This window comes from Pseudophryne corroboree, chromosome 2 (assembly GCF_028390025.1).
Source record: "Pseudophryne corroboree isolate aPseCor3 chromosome 2, aPseCor3.hap2, whole genome shotgun sequence".
NCBI lineage: Eukaryota > Metazoa > Chordata > Amphibia > Anura > Myobatrachidae > Pseudophryne > Pseudophryne corroboree.
This window is the reverse complement of record NC_086445.1, coordinates 38,875,061-38,897,368: the sequence shown is the minus strand read 5'-3', so window position 1 is coordinate 38,897,368 and position 22,308 is coordinate 38,875,061. Positions and strand designations below refer to the sequence as shown.

At 47.8% G+C, this 22,308-nt stretch overlaps 1 protein-coding gene across 2 annotated transcripts in view; it reads left to right on the top strand.

Moving 5' to 3' along the window:
* Window positions 1-22,308, top strand: part of PLEKHB1 (pleckstrin homology domain containing B1) — a 210,709-nt gene that overhangs the window by 34,670 nt on the left and 153,731 nt on the right. The window contains exon 1 of one of the 2 annotated variants that reach the window (XM_063951186.1): window positions 6,159-6,183. The exons of the other annotated variant lie outside the window; for it this stretch is intronic. The gene's annotated coding sequence lies outside the window, so the exon portion shown is untranslated. Of the gene's footprint in view, window positions 1-6,158; window positions 6,184-22,308 lie in introns of those variants that run through there. 2 annotated transcript variants of the gene reach the window in all.

The following is a 22,308-nucleotide window of genomic DNA, read 5'->3' as shown; positions in this document are numbered from 1 at the left end:
GATGCAGGGCAGTCTGGAGCGAGTGCTGACATCTGGTCTGGACTGAAGGACCTGCCAACGATTACTGACATGTCGTCTACTGTCACTGCATATGATTCTCTCACCATTGAAAGAATGGTGGAGGATTATATGAGTGACCGCATCCAAGTAGGCACGTCAGACAGTCCGTACGTATACTGGCAGGAAAAAGAGGCAATTTGGAGGCCCTTGCACAAACTGGCTTTATTCTACCTAAGTTGCCCTCCCTCCAGTGTGTACTCCGAAAGAGTGTTTAGTGCAGCCGCTAAACACTCCAGAAAATGTGGAGAAGATGATGTTCATTAAAATGAATTATAATCAATTCCTCCGTGGAGACATTCACCAGCAGCAATTGCCTCCAGAAAGTACACGGGGACCTGAGATGGTGGATTCCAGTGGGGACGAATTAAGAATCTGTGAGGAGGGGGATGTACACAGTGAAAGGGGTGATGAATCGGACGATGAGGAGGAGGTGGACATCTTGCCTCTGTAGAGCCAGTTTGTGCAAGGAGAGATTGATTGCTTCTTTTTTGGTGGGGGCCCAAACCAACCAGTCATTTCAGTCACAGTCGTGTGGCAGACCCTGTCACTGAAATGATGGGTTCGTTAAAGTGTGCATGTCCTGTTTATACAACATAAGGGTGGGTGGGAGGGCCCAAGGACAATTCCATCTTGCACCTCTTTTTTCTTTCATTTTTCTTTGCATCATGTGCTGTTTGGGGGCTATTTTTTTGAAGTGCCATCCTGTCTGACACTGCCTGCCACTCCTAGATGGGCCAGGTGTTTGTGTCGGCCACTTGGGTCGCTTAGCTTAGTCACACAGCTACCTCATTGCGCCTCTTTTTTTCTTTGCATCATGTGCTGTTTGGGGACTATTTTTTTGAAGTGCCATCCTGTCTGGCACTGCAGTGCCACTCCTAGATGGGCCAGGTGTTTGTGTCGGCCACTTGGGTCGCTTAGCTTAGTCACACAGCTACCTCATTGCGCCTCTTTTTTTCTTTGCATCATGTGCTGTTTGGGGACAATTTTTTTGAAGTGCCATCCTGTCTGACACTGCAGTGCCACTCCTAGATGGGCCAGGTGTTTGTGTCGGCCACTTGTGTCGCTTAGCTTAGCCATCCAGCGACCTCGGTGCAAATTTTAGGACTAAAAATAATTTTGTGAGGTGTTCAGAATAGACTGAAAATGAGTGGAAATTATGGTTATTGAGGTTAATAATACTTTGGGATCAAAATGACCCCCAAATTCTATTATTTAAGCTGTTTTTTAGGGTTTTTTGAAAAAAAAAACACCCGAATCCAAAACACACCCGAATCCGACAAAAAATTTTCGGTGAGGTTTTGCCAAAACGCGTCCGAATCCAAAACACGGCCGCGGAACCGAACCCAAAACCAAAACACAAAACCCGAAAAATTTCCGGTGCACATCACTAAACCTAATGCCCACTGGTGTTTCTGTAATGGGTACAAGGAATAGTTGCCTATCCTCCCTCATTCTGCAGGAGACTCCCTGAAATAGCAGCAATCTCCCTGACTCCCTGAATAGTCATGTAATCTCCCTGATTTCACCTTACATTATGCAGCTGTTTCATTCTTGGGGACAAATAAATAAATCAGAGATATATACATTCAAATGAGCTCATCAGTGCCATTTCCCTGCATTGGTTATAAGGCACAATGATCCCTATGGCTACATGCATCTTAAATAAGTTTTCTCGCATCCGCTTACAGTATATGTAATCTCTTGTAAAACACAATACACAAACAAATCCTGAAAAATATCAGTGTCCTTTCTTCAACAAGTAGATCTTACTAACGCCGGGGCTCATTTACATTTGGATGTAAGTCATTTTTATGACATGACTCTCAGATGTAGCCGTACACGCCCGCACTGATAAGTGTCACTTTCACAGTCTCCCTGAAATGCTTTTTTAGAAAGTAGGCAAGTATATTCTATGACCCCTGGGTCCAGGGGGGGGGGGGGACGACACAAATCCACACGCACTGCACCCATGCTCTATTACTTACCTTTCCGGACTCCCATGTCGGCGCTGAAGCCGCGGTAAAAATCACTGGCAAAATGGGTGCCACGCATGCGCAGTAGTGATTATTCTCTGGAACATGGTGCGCGCCATGTTTTCGGAGACCTGGCACAGAGTCTGTACATGAGCCCCCTCCTCTGTTAAAACGCCCCTGCTAACCCCGACACCTAAACCTAACCCCATAAACAGGAAATCTGTTACTTTACGGGTGATCCTAATTGGAAACCCTGTAAAAAAAACATTGGTGAAACATCGGAAAACTTGCGAAAAACTTCAGGGTTTTTTTCATGCAATCTTTTATCTCCTCTAACTGGATACCGTCCTGTGTGTTTATTGTATGTATCTGTCTATATAGTTCACTGAACACCCACATAATCCTGTATGTTGTTAATAATGATAATTGCTAAATTTGGCTGGGATAATAAACTGCTGCCGCTGCTGCCCCCTACTGGTCAGTGGTAGATTGCGCTAACTGCAAATAGCAATGCACATGTGATCTGTACCCACAATCAGAACCTGTCTTGCTGTAATCTCACCGACACCGAATATCAAACCCCGCATAATCTCTCCATCCCTCTGCAAACACATGCAAAAAATATCACTCTGACCTTTTTACCGCTGGCATACCGGCGGCGGCGGCATACGCCCGCACACGTGCACTCTGCCATCCAAGTGTTTTATGCATGGGTGCCAGACTAATTATGCCACTTACACAACAAAGCCGCTGTTGCAGGGGGAGAATGCTGCAGGAGCAATTACAGCAGGCCGTGGAGTACATGGACCTAGCGGGGTTGAAGCTAATTCCGACAGACAGCCCCGGGCACATCCAGGTTCCTGCCAAATGATTATCCCTCCTTGGGGAAGCGTTTTATTAAGTCGGTGCTGAGCGCGGCATCTGGCCCAGCTGTGACGGCGGAGGATCTTCTGCAGCCCTAAATGAACACAGAAGGAATATTCTGCATTTCTGCTTAGCAAGAGCTTTTCTGGCTGCAGGCTTTGGGATGTCAGAATCCTATTTTATGTGTCTATGGATAAGCCAAACAGGTGCCTACAAGGACATAAAGCAGACGGAACAGGTCAGACGCAGGTATCAGCACTTTCAGCTGTGTGCAACAACAAAGTACACACTTTTATATATGGATTGTCAGCTCTTGTGAGCAGGCTTTTATTCGTATAGTATCTCCCAGCTGTGTCCCTGTTATAACGCTTGTTGGTGTGCTGGCTTCTCTGTATCGTGCTGGTAATAAAGGTGGAATTATTATTGCAGTCTAACTGCCTTTATCACAGGCTGAAAGGCCGATTCAGGGCAATATTCAGGTGGCGTCGCGACCGCAATTTGCCCGCGTAGATGCCAAAGCGCACGCGCAGGTTCTGTCCTGTGCGCACATGCCCGGCCAATGTGATTGGATCGCATTGGCTGCAAACGCCTCTGCCTGATTGACAAGCAGAGGTGTCCGCAAGGTGGTGACGCAACGTTGTGGGTGTGGGTCGCTACGAAGGGGGGGGGGGGCTCCATTTTTGGGAGGTGGCTGTGTGATGTCACACGCAGCCGCTCCGTTGGAAAAAATTATGGCGGGCCGCCTGCCTGGTTGCGAAGGCCGGGTGTCAGCCACAGTTGCTGCAACTGCAATTAAATTGAGGTCGCAGCATGCGAAAGAAAGGATTGCAGATTGTGCTTTTTAGCAGAGTCTGCAATCCAACCTGAATAACCCCCTCAGTTTGCCCACAGGTCCGTGTGGCCAGAGGGCAGAAAGACTCCCAGGTCATAAACCCGGAAGTCCACGTATCGCAAGGGACAGCTCTACTTTTACTCACATACAAGGCCATTAACCAAACTGCACCAACATACATCTCTTCACTCATCTCAAAATATCTCCCTACCCGACCTCTCCGCTCTGCACAAGATCTACGTCTCTCATCCACACGCATTACTTGTTCACACTCAAAATTACAGGACTTTATCCGGGCTTCACCCACTCTGTGGAATGCCCTCCCACGCACAGTAAGACTCTCCTCTAGTCTCCAAACCTTTAAATGTTCCCTGAAAACTCACCTCTTCAGACAAGCCTATCAAATTCCAGACCCACCCACATAATCTTCAGTGCTTCCCTATCTAATTACATCCTCTGTAGAGTATTCATAACATCACTTATCTTGTATTTCTTTAGTCTCACACCCTCCTGACACTTGGATAACTTTGTGGGGTATCATCATACAACCCATTAAGAACCTAGCAATCTGGTGGACCATTATGCAATAGGTAGCATCTATCCTTGTGTATCTATGCCTATTTCCCTATAGATTGTAAGCTTGCGAGCAGGGCCTTCCTACCTCTATGTCTGTCTGTTTTTACCCAGTTTTGTTCTATTACTGTTGTTCTAATTGTAAAGCGCAACGGAATATGCTGCGCTATATAAGAAACTGTTAATAAATAAATAAATAAATAATCGGAAGAGTTGTCCTTTGCTATAGGAATTGCATGCCTGGGTACATACCAGCGTTGGACAATACGTTAAAAAAGAGAAAAAAGGGGTGCGCCATCAATAGCAGCTGGTTGGGGGTGGTAAGTTCCCCAAAAAGATACACAAAGAACAATACAAAAATACCAGCGCTAATTGCTCATGATAAATGCAATGAATTTAAAACCTCTGAAAGGCTTGTATAGAAAATGAATTAACACATTTATTATCAGCATATAAAATGAATCATAGAAATTACAATAAAAGGTATAGTACCACAATAAAGGCCTGTATATATAAATCATTTGAATACTTTGAAATTCCACACTGCTGGCTAGGAAACCACTCGAGATCAGGACTAAAGTCACTGGGTATGACCATCAATAATCGGTTAATAGCAGATGTCTGATAAATTAGCATTCATGAGGTTATTACCAGTGATGCAAATGCAGATTTTGTCCACCTCATAGGTACTGCAGAATCCTTTGGAATTGTCCTTAGAAATAGGATAACATCCAGGTGGGTGGATGCTGCAATAAGGAGTCCAAGCTTTAGCACAAGAGTGACCAATGAATACCAGCAGGGTGGTGGATAAGGAACAGGCAATAGGCTCAACGCGTTTCGCTGGTTCATGTAGTCCAGCTTCCTCAGGGGCAAGTGTCCTAGCCAGCAGTGTGGAATTTCAAATGATTTATATATGCAGGCCTTTATTATGGCACTATACATTTTATTGTAATTTCTATGATTAATTTTAGACGCTGATAATAAATATGTTAATTAATTTTATATACAAGCCTTTCAGAGTTTTTAAATTCATTGCATTTATCATGAGCAATTAGCGCTGGTATTTTTGTATTGTTCTTTACATACCAGCGTTACTAACATCGGTATGTACCCAATAAGTGGTGGGATGTATCGCACTCACACTGCGATGCATAGTACATCTCGCCGTTGGCATGAAACGAGTGTGTCTGGGTGGCAACTGTGCAGTCACCATGCGATCAGTGATCACAGGGATCAGATTGGGTTCCAATGTTTAGACAGACAATGTCTCGGTCAACGGTCATTAGGTCAACACTGACAAAAGGCTGACATGCATTAGATCGATAAGCTCAAATGGTCGATATGGTAACGGTTGACACACATATGGTCGACGCATCTTTTTAAGGGTTTTTTTTGCATTTTGTACATCTTTTTCATTCTTTACCATCCACGTGGTCTACGATTGGGAATAATAACCATGCCAGGGGGCGCGGTACACTTATTAGGGTTCCCTGTGCTCTGACGGTGAAAACGACCCCACCCCAAAAAAAAAATGTTGTGTTGACCTTTTTTTTGTGTCGATTATTTTCCAAGTCGACCTTTTTATGTGTCGACCCTTTGTCAGTGTCGACCTAGACATTGTAGAGCTCCTTTACCACGCCCGATCAGAACCATTTCCTGGCAGTGCCACATACATGCATGCAGACTGGCACCTGGACATTTACCGTGCGATCACATGGATCAGATCGTTCTCCATGGACATGCATGCCGACGTACGTGGTTTTCTGGAGCGTACAGACAGAGATGGGATGACTGGGTGTAAGTCCCGATACTAATTATGCTGGCTGCAGCTGCAGACGGACAATCAGTGGGCGGCCGGATCATCCGCATGCAGGCGCACAGGTAACTGGTGTAGATGGGCGGACACTCGCATTAGCCTATGGGATGGGAAAGCGTCCGGCTTAGGCCCAGAATGCTCACATGAACCTTCCTACAGACGACCTAATAGAGAAACATGGTGAAGGGAAGCGGGTTGGCGGAATCTCCTTGTGGAAAGTGGCCATGCCCATCATGGTGTGAACACAACACCAAACAGATAGGTGTGACACCCCTTTCCTCAGCTCAGGAGAGGGTACCGCGGTTGTGTACTCACTCCAGTGGCATATCTATAATGGGTGCAGTGTGTGCACCCATTTCTTCTATACTTACCTTTCCGGCATCCATCGGTGTCCGTGTGTGGACCCCCTTCTCTCCCGAGCCCTGTTGTCGGCGGCGCTTTTTGCGCTCTGAGAGAGCACTAGATACTCTGGCACAGTGCCAGAGTCTACAGCGCATGCGCATGTCTCCGAAAAAATGGCCGCCGCACCATTTTTCAGAGGCCTGCGCTTGCACTGTGCCAGAGTCTCTTGTGCTCACTCAGAGCGCAAACAGCGCCGCTGCTGCCGGCTATGGGACTGGGGAGGAGGGGGCCCACACACGGATACTGCACATGAGTCCCCTCCTCTCTAGATACGCCTGTGACTCCCTTCCTCTCAGTCTCACCCAAGTCTCCTGTCGTAAGTTGATGTGGATAAGGGAATCTTCCTTCAGATGCCGACATGAGTGACCCCTTGGACCCACACAGACCTACTCCAGGACAACACACACACACACACACACACACACACACACACACACACACACACACACACACGCACACACACACACACAACACTTTGGTAAAAGTCACCTGGGCACATTTATTGAGGGGCAGGTGAGGGGTAAGGGATCAAAAAGAATTGGTGACAGCCACATAATACACAAAATGGCCACAGAGCAAATACTGATATAAAGAACCATAACGAGGGCCAATAATTCCTCCAGGTACTAATGAGATTATGTGCGGGATGTGCTAACATCAAAAATGCGTCCAAACCTCCAAAAAATTTTGTTTTCTGAGTTTTGTCCGCATTCCAATATGCACCAAGCTCTGTAATGCGATACATTCCTGGAGCTTGGACTCGGTAGGAAACACCATCTGTAGATGACGTTTCCTAATAGAAGATGTGATAAAAGCACTGGTAACGTTGTATACGGGAGATATGTTTGTCCCGGGTGGTCTTCAGTATGCCGGCGGTCGGGCTCCCGGCGACCAGCATACCGCCGCCGGGAGCCCGACAGCCGGCATACCGACACTTATTCTCCCCCTTGGGGGCCACCGTGCCCGTAGCGTGGCGAGCGCAGCGAGCCCGTAAGGGGCTCATTTGCGCTCGCCACACTGTCGGTAAGCCGGCGGTCGGGCTCCCGGCGCCGGTATGCAGGTCGCCGGGAGCCCGACCGCCGGCATATCGTAGTGAACCCGTTTGTCCCAGGTTTCTGAGCTATATGTTTAAAAAAAAAACAGGAAAATGTCTGATTGCAAAACAGACTCGATCGATGTGTGGGCTTTAGTAAAAGTTGGTTAAAGGTCCTGAGGTTATGGATGGAAAGTGAGGGCAGGCTCCGTCCATTAGGCCAATTTCTGGTCTTCAGTCTGAGATCAAGCTAATTAGTACCTGCACCTGTAGGAGGCTGATATAAGGTGTGTCAGGGCTTTACTCAGTGTCTCACTATCTGGGGGAACAGAGACACTGTCATGCCTGAGGGTTGAGGCTGACCTGGAGAAGCCTCAGGCGTAGGGGCAGACGTGTATATAAACCTTGGAGGTAGTATGAGACTCCTGGACATGCAAGGTACTTCAGAACAAATGCCTGAAGGCGTGACCAGAATGACAGAGGAGTAAAAGTTTAAGCTCTTTTATTGTACACACAGTTCAGGTAATCACAACGGCAGATGATATATGTCACAGTTCTCATCAGGCAATAATCAGTGTACTCAATGCAGTATAGTTCCTCAGATATGGTGGTAATGAAGTATACTGTTAGGCATGGTATGGCATCAATATGGTACAGTCTTGGAAGACACAATGATGGTATAGTTCACAGATGCAAAACAGCTAAGCACTGTGCTGAAGAGATGAACCGATACTGACCAGGAGAAGAAACACTAGAAGTGGGAGTCGATGGCAGAGCACCAAGGTAGGCTGAGAGCTGGACGGACTGCTGAGAATGCTGAGAGGAACTGGCACAGATGATGGGAGCTTGATTGTAACACACCGATGGTACCAGAGGTTGATGTTAGGACACCGATGGTAGCAGAGGTCGATGTTGGGACACCAATGGTAGCAGAGGTCGATGTTGGGACACCGATGGTAGCAGAGGTCGATGTTGGGACACCGATGGTAGCAGAGGCCGGAGTTGGGACACCGATGGTAGCAGAGGCCGAGTTGGGACACCGATGGTAGCAGAGGCCGATGTTGGGACACCGCTAGTAACTGGAGTCAGGCGGCACTGCAGGATGGTGACTGGTGCAGGTCTCTTTAAGTGGAGCAAGATCACAGGAGCTGGTATACCTGGAGACAGCAAGCAGAAATAACCACAGAATGCAGAGACAACCATAGCACTGACGATTTCTGAGAGCCAGAGGCTGGAAGATAAACCCCTGGGTTAACTGGGATAGGCTGAATGGAATCAGGTGGTGCGGTGCAGGGAAGTTCAGACAGTCACATGATTGGCTGTGTTGCAGTCAGGTGATCTGGACTTGTCACAGTACGCCAGGCTTAGGCTCTGATGTGGAGTGAGGGTAGATGCTAGATTCAAGTGGCCTAAGGGACCTTTTACATCAGGGGGAGGAGCCATGACACAAGGGGGAGGAGCTAGGCCAGTAGGATAGGTCCTCTACTATCCACGCCACCAACTATTACCTTTAGTAATCAGGTGGCGAGCGAAGCGAGCCACCCAGCCCGAAGCGTGGCGAGCGTTATTTTCGGGTACCCTGTTCGGCTGTAGCTCCTCCCCCTGGTGACGTGTCTCCTCCCCTAGTGACGTCAGAAGGTCCCTTCTCCCACTCCGATTTAGAACCAACCGTGGAGTGAGGCCTAGTAGGCCCAAACACTAGGAAGCAGACAATACGAATAGATACACTTAGAATTTATCCACATTTTGCTGAGAGAGCTATGCAGGAACAGCATGTACAGACTTTGGCCCTCATTCCGAGTTGATCGGTCGCAAGGCGAATTTAGCAGAGTTACACACGCTAAGCCGCCGCCTACTGGGAGTGAATCTTAGCTTCTTAAAATTGCGACCGATGTATTCGCAATATTGCGATTACTAACTACTTAGCAGTTTCAGAGTAGCTCCAGACTTACTCTGCCTGTGCGATCAGTTCAGTGCTTGTCGTTCCTGGTTGACGTCACAAACACACCCAGCGTTCGCCCAGGCACTCCCACCGTTTCTCCGGCCACTCCTGCGTTTTTTCCGGAAACGGTAGCGTTTTCAGCCACACGCCCCTGAAACGCCGTGTTTCCGCCCAGTAACACCCATTTCCTGTCAATCACATTACGATCGCCGGAGCGAAGAAAAAGCCGTGAGTAAAAATACTTTCTTCATAGTAAAGTTACTTGGCGCAGTCGCAGTGCGAACTTTGCGCATGCGTACTAAGCGGATTTTCACTGCGATGCGATGAAAAAGAACGAGCGAACAACTCGGAATGAGGGCCTTTACTGCCAGCTGAGTGTGATGAACAGAGAGCTCAGTTGCTGAACACTGGATCTTGGCAATTACTCACACAGAGGTATTCCTACTCGGATGCTAATCAGTAAGTAATCAAGACTGCAGTTAGTATGTGAAGCAGATGCATGTTTGCAGAATATGCAGAGGTAAGTCACAGAACATAAGAAATACAGTCAGGATGGTGACACACTGTGATTTTCAGACTGTGAAATACTGCGTGTAATAGGCGCCTCCTGCTGCGTCACCATGCAGCGCTATCACTGCTGCTTCCAAGGAAGTGTCAGCAACTCCAACCACATCTGAATTAGGCCCATAGTGAAGCTGCGCCTCCAGTCATATTCCAGCCGCATCTCACCCGGGTACGTGAAGGGGAGGGAGCCGCAGCTGTTTTTCTACAAACAGCGACCTGGGAGAAATGCATGAAAAAGTGGGGATGTCATCCTGGAACCTAAAAAACTGGCAATGGAGATAGCAGGCCATATAGAAGGCTGTTAGTAGCCATAAGGAAAGTATTGGAAGTTCTTAAAAGGTGTCAAATGGGTGATTTTCATATTTTGTAAAATTCAATGGTAGCAAACGTTTTCCAGCAAATGAGAGTCTTTACAATTTTGTTGTGTGTGTGGTGCACATAAAATGTGTTTCATGATGTTTCAGTGTTTTTATCCAAGTTTGTAAAATGTTGGGGAAAAAACGCATAGCTTCCATCTGCAAGTTCATGGGTCCCTTTCCCATTAATGCAACATCTCCACATACCTGTCCCACATCATCTATACCTCCAACGTACCTGTCCCGCATCATCTATACCTCCAACGTACCTGTCCCGCATCATCTATACCTCCACTTACCTGTCCCGCATCATCTATACCTCCACGTACCTGTCCCATACCATCTATACCTCCACATACCTGTCCAACATCATCTATACCTCCACATACCTGTCCCACATCATCTATACCTCCAACGTACCTGTCCCGCATCATCTATACCTCCACTAACCTGTCCCGCATCATCTATACCTCCACGTACCTGTCCCATACCATCTATACCTCCACATACCTGTCCAACATCATCTATACCTCCACATACCTGTCCCACATCATCTATACCTCCACATACCTGTCCCACATCATCTATACCTCCACGTACCTGTCCCACATTATCTATACCTCCACGTACCTGTCCCACATCCTCTATACCTCCACGTACCTGTCCCACATCCTCTATACCTCCACGTACCTATCTATCTCCCACATCATCTATACCTACACGTACCTTTCCCACATCCTCTATACCTCCAACGTACCTGTCCCGCATCATCTATACCTCCATGTACCTGTCCCACATCATCTATACCTCCACGTACCTATCTCCCACATCATTATACCTCCATGTACCTGTCCCACATCATCTATACCTCCACGTACCTATCTCCCACATCATCTATACCTACACGTACCTGTCCCACATCGCTACATTCATTTTCTGCTTTTTATAGACAATCACCTGGAAACTGCCATGTGTTTTCATTGGGATCCGGTCTGAAGATCGACACTGTCTAGGTCGACAATGTTTAGGTCGACCACTATAGGTCGACAGTCACTAGGTCGACATGGATGGAAGGTCGACGGGGTTTCTAGGTCGACATGTGCTAGGTCGACAGGTCTAAAGGTCGACATGAGTTTTTCACATTTTTTTTCTTTTTTTGAATTTTTTCATACTTAACGATCCACGTGGACTACGATTGGAACGGTAATCTGTGCCGAGCGAAGCAGTAGCGGAGCGAAGGCACCATGCCCGAAGCATGCGAGGGGACGCGGTGCACTAATTTGGGATCCCGGTCACTCTACGAAGAAAACGACACCCAAAAAAATAAAAATCCTCATGTCGACCTTTAGACCTGTTGACCTAGCACATGTCGACCTAGAAACCCTGTCGACCTTCCATCCATGTCGACCTAGTGACTGTCGACCTATAGTGGTCGACCTAAACATTGTCGACCTAGATACTGTCGATTTGATGAACCACACCCGTTTTCATTGCCCAGATTATACTATTTAATTTTAAACCTATTGAAGTACATAAGAAGTCATTGGAAGGGGTGTACCAGAGATTCTGCACTGCATCTTTATAGTTTTACCTTAAAATAAATGTTTTCCCTACCCAATCACCTGTCCAGGGGGTGCGCACAAAACGAGCCCCGCAAATCTGGTGGGAAAACACGAGACAAAGCTGGAATTGAATTGCAAATGGAATTTGCCGGGATATGTCTCGCAGGACCCAACTCGCTCCTAACTGACTGGACCTCTAGGACATCATGTTTCCAATTCCCTGGGAAAAGTGTAGTTGATAGAAGGTTTTCCCTCGTGGGCCAACATTAGGGGGCCAGGAGACGATGCTGAAGTTAGCTTCTTATTCGGCCAGCTTCTTATTCACTTCTTATTCGAACTCCAGCTTCTTATTCAGATCATTCAGTTTTGCAAGGGTTAATGAGTCTTGGGTAACAAATTTGACACCGGAAATCAACAGAGTAGGTTCCCTTACATATGACCCACTTGTATTTTGCCTGGCCCAACGCTGTTTTAGGCATGAAATACACTGGCAAAGTGGGCACACACACCATATTTTACCATTTTGAATAAGTAGCTGTAGTTTTGCAAGGGTTAACTAGTCTTGGGCCACAAATTTTACCCCTGAAATCAGGAGCCTGCAATACAGGCTCTGCGCACAAAGCTTTTCTTAAATTCTGCAAAGTAGTGTCTGCGGGCCTAGGGGGTAATTCAGACTGCATCACTGCAGCGGTAACGATCACAGTCTGAATTACTTTGTGGAGTGCGCACTCCGGGAGCCCAGTGAGATTCTATCCGCATCTCAGGGCTTCGATCGAGGCGGTCACGTGGTGGGAAGGGGCATGCCACCGGCTTTAGAACCACGGTCCGGACAACGGAGGCCTGTCTGGACCGTGGGGGGGGCGGCCCGAGGCAGCTGAGTGGTGTTACACACAGCCTCTGCGACCCGGGATGTGGCGAGTAGCGGACTGCCAGCGTGCAGGAGCTTCGCTGGCAGGGAGCTACTAATCAGGTACAAAATCGACACCGTGCAATGGTTTTGTACCTGTGCGAGGGGGGGGGGCTAGGGCCAGTCATGCGGGGCGAACTAGCCCTGTGCTGGGCATCCACCCGCATGTCAGTACATGATTGTAGATGTGCTACATTTAGCACATCTGTGATTAGATCTTGTCTGAGGACTGTTTCCTCAGACATTCAGTGAATGATGCTGCCTTGTGGCAAATTCGCGCATGAACCTACGCAGTGGCGAAACAAGACCATGGTGGGCCCAGGTGCAACAAAATGCGTATCCCCAGCCCCCCCAAGATCCAAAACGTGTGTCAAAAAATAGGGCATGGTCTCATTGAAAAGGGGTGTGGGCACACAATAGTACCACCAATTCAAATGATGCCACACAGTATTGCAACCTTGTTACATTACACCGATTTACATTACATTACACTGAACAGTAGTACTCCTTATATACGTTACGCTACACAGTAGTGCTCCTGAAACACGTTATGCCACACAGTACTGCTTCTTATACGCATTATGCCACATAGTAGAGCTCCTTCTACACGTTACACCACACAGTAGTGCTCCTTATACACATTACAACACACAGTAGTGCCTCTTATACATGTTACGCCACACAGTAGTATTCTTAGTATACGTTATACCACACAGTAGTGCTCCTGATACACGTTACTCCACCCAGTACTGCTCCTTATACATGTTACGCAACACAGTAGAGCTCCTTATACACGTTACAACACACAGTAATGGTCCTTATACACTTTACGCCACACAATAGTGCTCCTTATACACGTTATGCCACACAGTGGTGCTTCTTATAGATGTTACACCACACAGTAATACCCCTTATACAGGTTACGCCACACAGTAGAGCTCCTTATACACATTACGCCACACAGTAGAGCTCCTTTTACACGTAACGCCAATATAGTAGGCACTACGGTAAAGTTTTAGGGTTAGGCTGCTGGGGGTGGGGTGAGGCACTGGGGTGGTGGCTAGGGTTAGGCTGTGGGGAGGGGAAAAGGTTAAGGTTAGCTACTAGGGGAAGGTTTAGGGATTAGGGATAATGGGGAAAATACTCACCAGAACACTGCTGAGACATCGCCAATGCAATGTGATCCAGAAAAAGGCACTGCTGTCACCGGTATAAAGTACGAAACTGCTAGATCACAAGGGACTGTTTGTTGACAGTTCTTCATGTCGACATAATGAATATCAATATGATAACTGTCGGCCAATTGTATCCAACTCCCACAAAAACTCGGGAGACTTCTCACTGTATAAAGATGGGACAATTCCTTTGTACAAGGATACACAAGGCCCATGGAGACAGATGTCCACACTATGCATCATGCAGCCAGCAGCAGCACATGCACCCTGGGTGACAACACATGACCCTGTGCCTGGCTGCCTTAGTGGGGTCACTCTATGCTGTGCTGTATGTTATATGTCACTGCACAGTCACCATTACTATTTGCAGAGAGACCAGCTTACTGTAACAACCCCGCCCACCACCTACCAATCTCCGCCCCCTCAATGTAGGCTCCGCCTCTTCGAGGTCCGCGATTCTGAGTTTGCAGGATGAAATGTACAATTAGAAAAATGTATAATAAAATAAAAATAAACACACAGCTACCTGACCGCCTTACAAGGAATGCTGCTGCACTACCTCAGATACTCTACAGTTTAGCCGCATGGTCACGTGATGCTCCGGCTCCGGTAGCAAAAAGAAACAGCTGGGCTGCCCGTGAATGAGAGGGGAAGATGGCCCCTTCTCCTTCTCCAGACTTCTCCACTGCATCCTCCTCCCCCTCTGGCCAGACTGCAGCTCTGCACACCAGCTCAGCCTCATTCTGTTTAGGGGAACCGGCGGCTTGCAGATGGCATGTAATGAGTCAGTCTGACTCATTGTAGTGCCTCCGGCTGTGGGCCCCTTCATCGTGGAGGGGCCCTGGTGCATTGCACCGGTTGCACCGCTGCAAGTTCCACCCCTGAACCTACGATAATAGCCCACCAGACCAAAGAATATCCTGAGTTGCGACATACATTTTAGCTTAGGCCATGTGAAGATTGCTTCCACCTTGCTGGGTTGAGGTTTAACTTACCCTTGGCATACAATATACCCCAGATACTTTGCCTCCACAGATATGATGGCACACTTCTCCAGGTTAGCTGTGAACCCTTGTGCCTGTAGAGACTGTAACACTGCATCCACCTTTGGAAGGTTCGACTGGAACTAACCCACTGTGGTAGAGAAGGCTGTTGTTGCTTTGGCGGCTTCCATCAGAGGAATTTGCCAGTACCCCTTCAGTAAATCTAGCATAGTTAGATACTGGCTTATTGCTAAGTTTCTACCAGTTCATCAACCCAGGGCATAGGATAGGAATCAAACCAAGGAACTTTATTTAACTTTCTGAAGTCATTACAGAATCTCAAAGCTCCAAAAGGCTTGGGTTTTAAAAAAAAATGGGATTATTCCATTCACTGTTTGACTACTCTATGACCCTCAAGCGCCGCATCACTTCCAGTTCCCGTTTTACTGCTGCCTGTTGGGCCTCAGATATACAATATGGCCTTTGCTTTATCACCCCCCCGGGTGGAGTAACATTGTCATGCTGTATGATTTGAGTTTTCCCCAGGAGGGCAGAGAACACAACCTGGTACTGTGCTACTAAGTTTACCACTTCTTGTTTCTGGCTAGGACTCAAAGTTACTTCAGTAGGCACCTGACATTCTGGGGTTTTCATGGCCACTAAAGAGGGATGACTGGCACTTTCCAAGGCTTCAACAAATTCACATGGTAGACTTTTTGAATTCAATAAGTTTTTATTGGTTTTTACAGTACTTTAGCATTCAGACATTGCCTAAAGCAAAACACAACAAGCATATATCTGATAAATAAAGCAATGAAACAAACAAAAAGATAATACATTCAACAACAAGCTTACGATGATACAGAAAGAGCAGAGTGTGACGTGGTGTTATATACCCATTCAAAGTTATATACAGCAAGAGCATTGATGACCCAGATTTACTATATATTGTACACACATCATAGTATACTTTATCCCGGCAGTATCATGCATTTGAACCCGGCTGACCATGGGCCAACCACCCCAGAGACCCCCCACATAAACCCCCCACATCAGTTAGTTAAATGGATCTAGGGCTCAGCGGTATTCATCCGTGAAGCAGAATAGCGAGAACTCAACCATTTTCCCCATATAGCAATAAACTTTTTCTCCGCATTCCTGGCCAGATATACAAATTTTTCATGTATGACAGAGGCATTGACCAGAGCAATCCAAGATTGTGGTGTTGGGGCTTCATTAGCCATCCACAATCTGGCTACGCATACCTTGGCCAAAGCACAGAGGTTGACAACATAGCGTCGACTGGGCGGATCTAGAACTTCCTCATCTATCGTTGCTAATATACAAGATATAGGTGTAAGTACGGTAGAGGGGATACCGGTATCAACTATAGCATGTATGACCTCTTCCCAAAAAATCGACACCAAGGGACAGAGCCATATCATATGCCAAAAGTCTGCTCCCAGACTGCCACATTTGGGACATTTTGAGCTGTGGGATCCCCCTATATGTGACAGTCTCAGAGGGGACATATATACCCTGTGTAACACGTACAACTGAATCTGTTGATATCGGACAGATGCTGTTGAAAGCCGGCACGATCCCATAGCACCCTCCCATATATCATCCGACACTGGACCTAGATCAGACTCCCACTTGGTCTTGAGGGAGCTAAGGGGGTCTATATGATGCATTTGAAGTAGACGGCCGTATATTTTGGAGACTAAATGACCGGATCCCAACGTCTGCAGCAGCAGTTTAACCGGGGAATCAGCAAGCGCCGGCGGGCCATCGGGGAATTGGGCGGACATAGCATGTCGCAATTGGAGGAAGCGAAAAAAATACGCAGAGGGGACGTTAAATTCCTGTTGAATCTGCTGGAAGGATCTAAAAAACCCATCAGTGTATAAGTGTCCCAGTGAAATTACTCCCCATGGTTCCCACACCTCCCTGACCTGAAGCTGACACAACTCCGGCAATCCATATTTATTGTCCAGTGGAGTGTCGGGATCAATGCCCTGTCCTTGCAATATCCGGTGCGCCAGCCTCCAAACTGTAATATATTTTTTTATGAGTGGTAGTGTCGACATTTTGACGCTTCCACAGAGAAGCAGTCTCAATGGGGAACCACCTGGGTACTCCTGCATTACCAACTGCGAGTGCAGACTTGAAATGTCGGACTCATTAACCCATTCCCATAGATGTGCTAATTGTGCTGCGAAGTAATAAAAACGAAAGTTGGGAAGAGCCAGCCCCCCTGTGGTTTTGGGCCTGGTCAGAGTATTAAGTGCCAACCGTGCCCGTTTACTAGCCCAGACCAAGGAGGACAGCAACCCATCTATCTGTTTGAAAGTTTTCTGGGGGATGTATACTGGGGATTGTTGTAGAATATACAGGAGTTTGGGTTGAAAAACCATTTTCACCATATTAACCCTCCCTGTAACTGTCAAAGGCAGTTTCCCCCAGACCTTCACTTTATTGCGAAGATAAGATATTTGTGGTGTAATATTAAGGGAAGTAAATTTATGAGGGTCGTTAGATACCCAAATGCCCAGATATTTAAAGGAATTCACCCATCTTAGTGGGAGATCAACCAATGGGGAGGCGGGGACCTCGCCCTGGAGTGGGATAATGTAGGATTTCTCCCAGTTGATCAGGAGCCCGGAGTAGCATCCGAATTGATTAATAATATCTAAAATCTTAGGCATAGACTCAGCATAGCGATCCACAAATAGCAGGATGTCATCGGCATATAGAGCTATTTTCTCCTCCCTGGTGCCCACAGTGTATCCAAAAATCTCAGGGTTCGCTCGCAGAAGACATGCAAGGGGTTCAATGGCCATAGCAAACAGGGTAGGGGACAATGGGCATCCCTGACGAGTACCTCTAGACAATGGAAAGGAGTGTGATACAAAACCGTTCACTGCCACCCTAGCCAGGGGAGAGGAGTACATCAATCTGACGAATTTGATGAAGCTAGGGCCTATACCAAACTTGTGCATGACCCTCCACAAATACTCCCATTCCACGGAGTCAAAGGCCTTAGCGGCGTCCAATGATACTACTATGGAGGAGGGAGCCTCACGGGAGACCTGGAGATGGGTAAATAATCGTCTAAGGTTAATGGAGGTTGATTTATTGGGCATAAACCCTGTCTGATCTGGGTGTATGAGCTGCGTAATGACCTGATTTAATCTACATGCCAGGACTTTGGCCAGTATTTTAATGTCGGTCGGCAGAAGGGAGATAGGTCTATAAGAATCAACCTTCCTATGGTCCTTATCGGGCTTCGGAAGGACAACAATCAACGCCTCTGCCATAGATAATGGGAGGGATTCCTGTGTGAATATCTGATTGTATAACTCAAGTAGTTGGGGGACAAAAAAATCCAAATGTCGTTTATATAGCTCAGACGGTATGCCATCTAGCCCCGAAGCCTTCCCATTGGGGGCAGCATTGATCGCAGCCACAATCTCCTCTGGCGAGATAGGTGCCTCGAGGAAGTCATGCGCCTCACAGGTCAGCAAGGGGAGCTGTATAGTCTGTAGATATTCGTCTAATTGCATCGGGGTACATTCTAGTTTAGAACTGTATAATCGCCTATAATACGACACGAATTCCGACGCAATCTGTGGGGTCTGCGATAGAGTGGTACCGTCTGAGGCCTCAATTTCAACCACAGTATTAGAGGAACTCTCACCCCGTGCCAGGGAGGCTAGATATGATCCCGGCCTATCCCCGGAGGCGTAAAAGGCGTGAGAGGAGAAGAGGAGTCTATGCTGAGTCTTTTCCATTAGATATTCCCTCCACTCCCCCTGAGCTGACAACCATGCAGATTTGGAACTATCTAAACAATCTTGCAAATATTGTGCTTCTGCAGCAACACTTAGGGTCTCCAGTTCGGACTCCCGGTGCCTGAAGAAGTTTTTTAAATTAGCTACTCGTTTAATTAGGGTTCCCCGCAAAAAGGCCTTAAACGTGTCCCATAAGTTAGAGATAGGCTGCCCAGCCTTATTTATCTCGAAAAATTCCCGCCACGCAGCCATCAAATCGGAGCCATCTCCCATATGTACTAGCCAAAACGGATTAAACTTCCACACTGCCTGGCCTCTAGAGTAATTAAAATCCAGGATCAGTGTTAAAGGGGAGTGATCTGATATACCCCTAGTCTCATATTTGCAATCCCGAACCCCAGGAGTCAGATCTCTCGAAAGAAGAGCCAGGTCGATCCTAGAGAACGAGGAGTGGGAATGTGAGAAACATGAATATTGTTTAACAGATGGATGTCTCATTCTCCAGGGATCAACCAGGCCCAGTCCCGACACAACATCAGCAAAATCATTTCTATTAGAATGTGGACCAGAGGGATTAGTAGAGAATCTATCCATCGCTTTATCTAATACGTTGTTGAAATCCCCCATACACACCGCAGGTATTCCCGGTGACAATGCCATAAACCCTGCAACTTTTTTCAAGACATCGGAGGAGTACGGGGGAGGCACATACACGGACAGTAAAAGCAAAGGGGTACAGTGGATCTTACACTTTAAAAACACATATCTCCCCCATGGGTCCGTTTGTACTGATTCCACCACAAAGGGAACAGACTTCTTTACAAGGATAGAGACTCCCCGAGATGCAGAGGTGTGTGTAGAATGGAATGCCCACCCCACCCAAGGCCTTTTAATGGCTAGGGTCTTGCTCCCCACCAGGTGGGTCTCCATAAGACATATCACATCAGCGGCATATTGCTTAATTTGTCTAAGCACCAGAGATCGTTTAATCTTGTCATTGAGTCCCCGCACATTCCATGACAACATCCTAATTCCAACCATGAGGGGTCGCTGCGGTAATCATAGGGGCCACAGCCCACAGCCAGCCAGATCCACTCCCACTGCATATAAGTACAAGGCACCACCGCTCAATGAATAGATTCGTAAGCCATACATACTCAAATTCCAAACATCCATATAAAAAGCAACCGTAACTTTTAACTTCCCCCCTCCCCCCACCCTGTACACTACTCCCAACCTGCAGCATACCTGGATCCCTTAACCTAACACCGGCTCGAGCCCAGAGCACACAGCTAGTTATACTCTGGGTGGAGCCAAGAGTATAATGGCCCTAAGAAAAAGAGAACAGAACACAAACAAAACAAAGCTTCCCCAGCCATTAATCTAAATCACCCTTATAAGGTAGAAAAAGGGGGCGAAACATACAAAGTCTCCCCCTGAGACTTAATAGCAAAATATAATCGGATATATTCGGACCACAAATATATCCCTCCTCTCCCCCAGCCCCCCCTCCCCCGCATCACAGCAACATACATATAATAATTGGTCAATATGAGGAGAGTACCAAAACAGAAAATCAGGTGGATAATTATCCCCCCCATCACCCTCACATCCTCAGGGAGCAGCATTTAGATACTTAAACATTTTCCACATCCCGCATCCCCCCAGTAGATATGCAGATAATCTTATCCTGTACAGAAAGTCTCTTGCAACTAGAGTCACAGGAATTAATCACGAATCAGCAAGAGCCCGTCTTGCCGGGAAGCGTCTATCCAGCCATACCATCGCCTCCCGAGGGGCCGCAAAAAATCTGGTTTCACCATCAGCTATCACTCGTAATCGTGAAGGAAAGAGCATGGCGTATGGCAGATCAAGTTCCCGGAGTCTCCTCTTAACAGGCAGAAATTGAGCTCTATCTTTCTGCACCTCCATCGCGAAGTCTGGGAAGACCGATATTGGCGACCCGTTCCATGTTAGGGGGCCTTTCGTGCGAGCAAGTTTCAGAACAGTGTCCCGGTCGCGGAAGTGGAGGAACTTGGCGATGAAGGTACGAGGCGGAGCCCCCGGAGGCAAAGGGCGCATCGGAACTCTATGAGCTCGTTCTATGGTGAAATGAGGTGAGAATGCATCGGATCCAAATGCCTTCCGAAGCCATGTTTCTAGAAATTCCTCCGGAGATGAGCCTTCCTCCTTCTCGGGCAAACCGATGAAACGGACATTATTGCGACGTAAGCGTCCCTCCATATCCGTTAGTTTTTTGCGCACATCAGTCATCTGAGACTCCAGAATATCAGTTCGCCGTCCCAGCGGGGTGACAGTGTCCTCGACATTGGATATACGGGTTTCGGCCTCACCCACCCTCTCTCTCACCCTTTGTAGGTCTTGATGGATAATGGAGAGGTCGGACTGCACCTGTCCAATTTTATCAGCCAGGCGGGCTTCACTAGCTGTCACGGCATCCAACACTCTTTGTAGCGCAGCATCGGGCGGTTCTGATGAGGTATAGCTGTGTGCAGGAGAGGGGGGCGAAGACTCAGCTTGTGTAGTTTCCCTTCTCTGTTGTTGGGGACCGGGATTGCGAACAAACTTCTCCATTGCGCCCGCCGCCGCGTTTTGTTGGCGGCCTTTCACCATTTTGGATAACACAATGCCGCCGTACCCGAACGGATATATATCAAAGCAATGCAGGCAGAACAGGTATTGGCACGCTGTGAGAGGGCCAAGAGGTGTGGGACAAATATATATATATAGAAAAATCAGTGGTCTTGGCAGTGTTGCTGGGCTCTCAGTATTAGCCTCCAGACTTCAGTCAGAATCAGCAGCTCAGACAGCATGTGAGAGACACTTCCAGCAGGAGAGGTGTGGTCAGGAGCAGAACCGAGCACCCTGCCAACCACAAGATGGCGCCCGGAAAATCCCTCATACAGTGCAGCCGGTGTTATAGCCCTCAGGGGGGCAGGGCTCGTCCACCATATAGCGGGGGTGCTCTCCGGCCGGTGCACAGGCCGTTCCTATCACAAACTTTAGCCAGGGACTATCAGGGGCGGGCGGCGGAGCTCCGTGCACACGGCCCGCCAACCGCAAGATGGCGCCCGGCGGCTCCCTGCAGTCAGCTCAGCCGCGGCAAGTGTCCTGGCCGTCCGGCGGGTAAGAGGAGCGGAGTGGCGAGGTGTTCGAGCGGCGGGGCCCCCGTGTTACACTCCCGCCAGCCTTAAGGTATGTTGGGTAAGCCGGGTAGGAGAGGAGTAGTACAGCACCCGGGCAGCGCTATCCAAGATGGCGCCGGTCTCATATGAGTCGGATCCAACACGCTCCTATAAACGGTCCCAGCAAGAATACAGGGCACAAAATCCCGGTGAAACGTAGCCCAGAGTGGACAGCAGGTATTTAGAAAACCGTCCAGGGCCACTCAGGTAATCACACAGGGGTAGCAGGATATGATCAGGATGTTGTTGGCTGGGGAGCTAGGAGA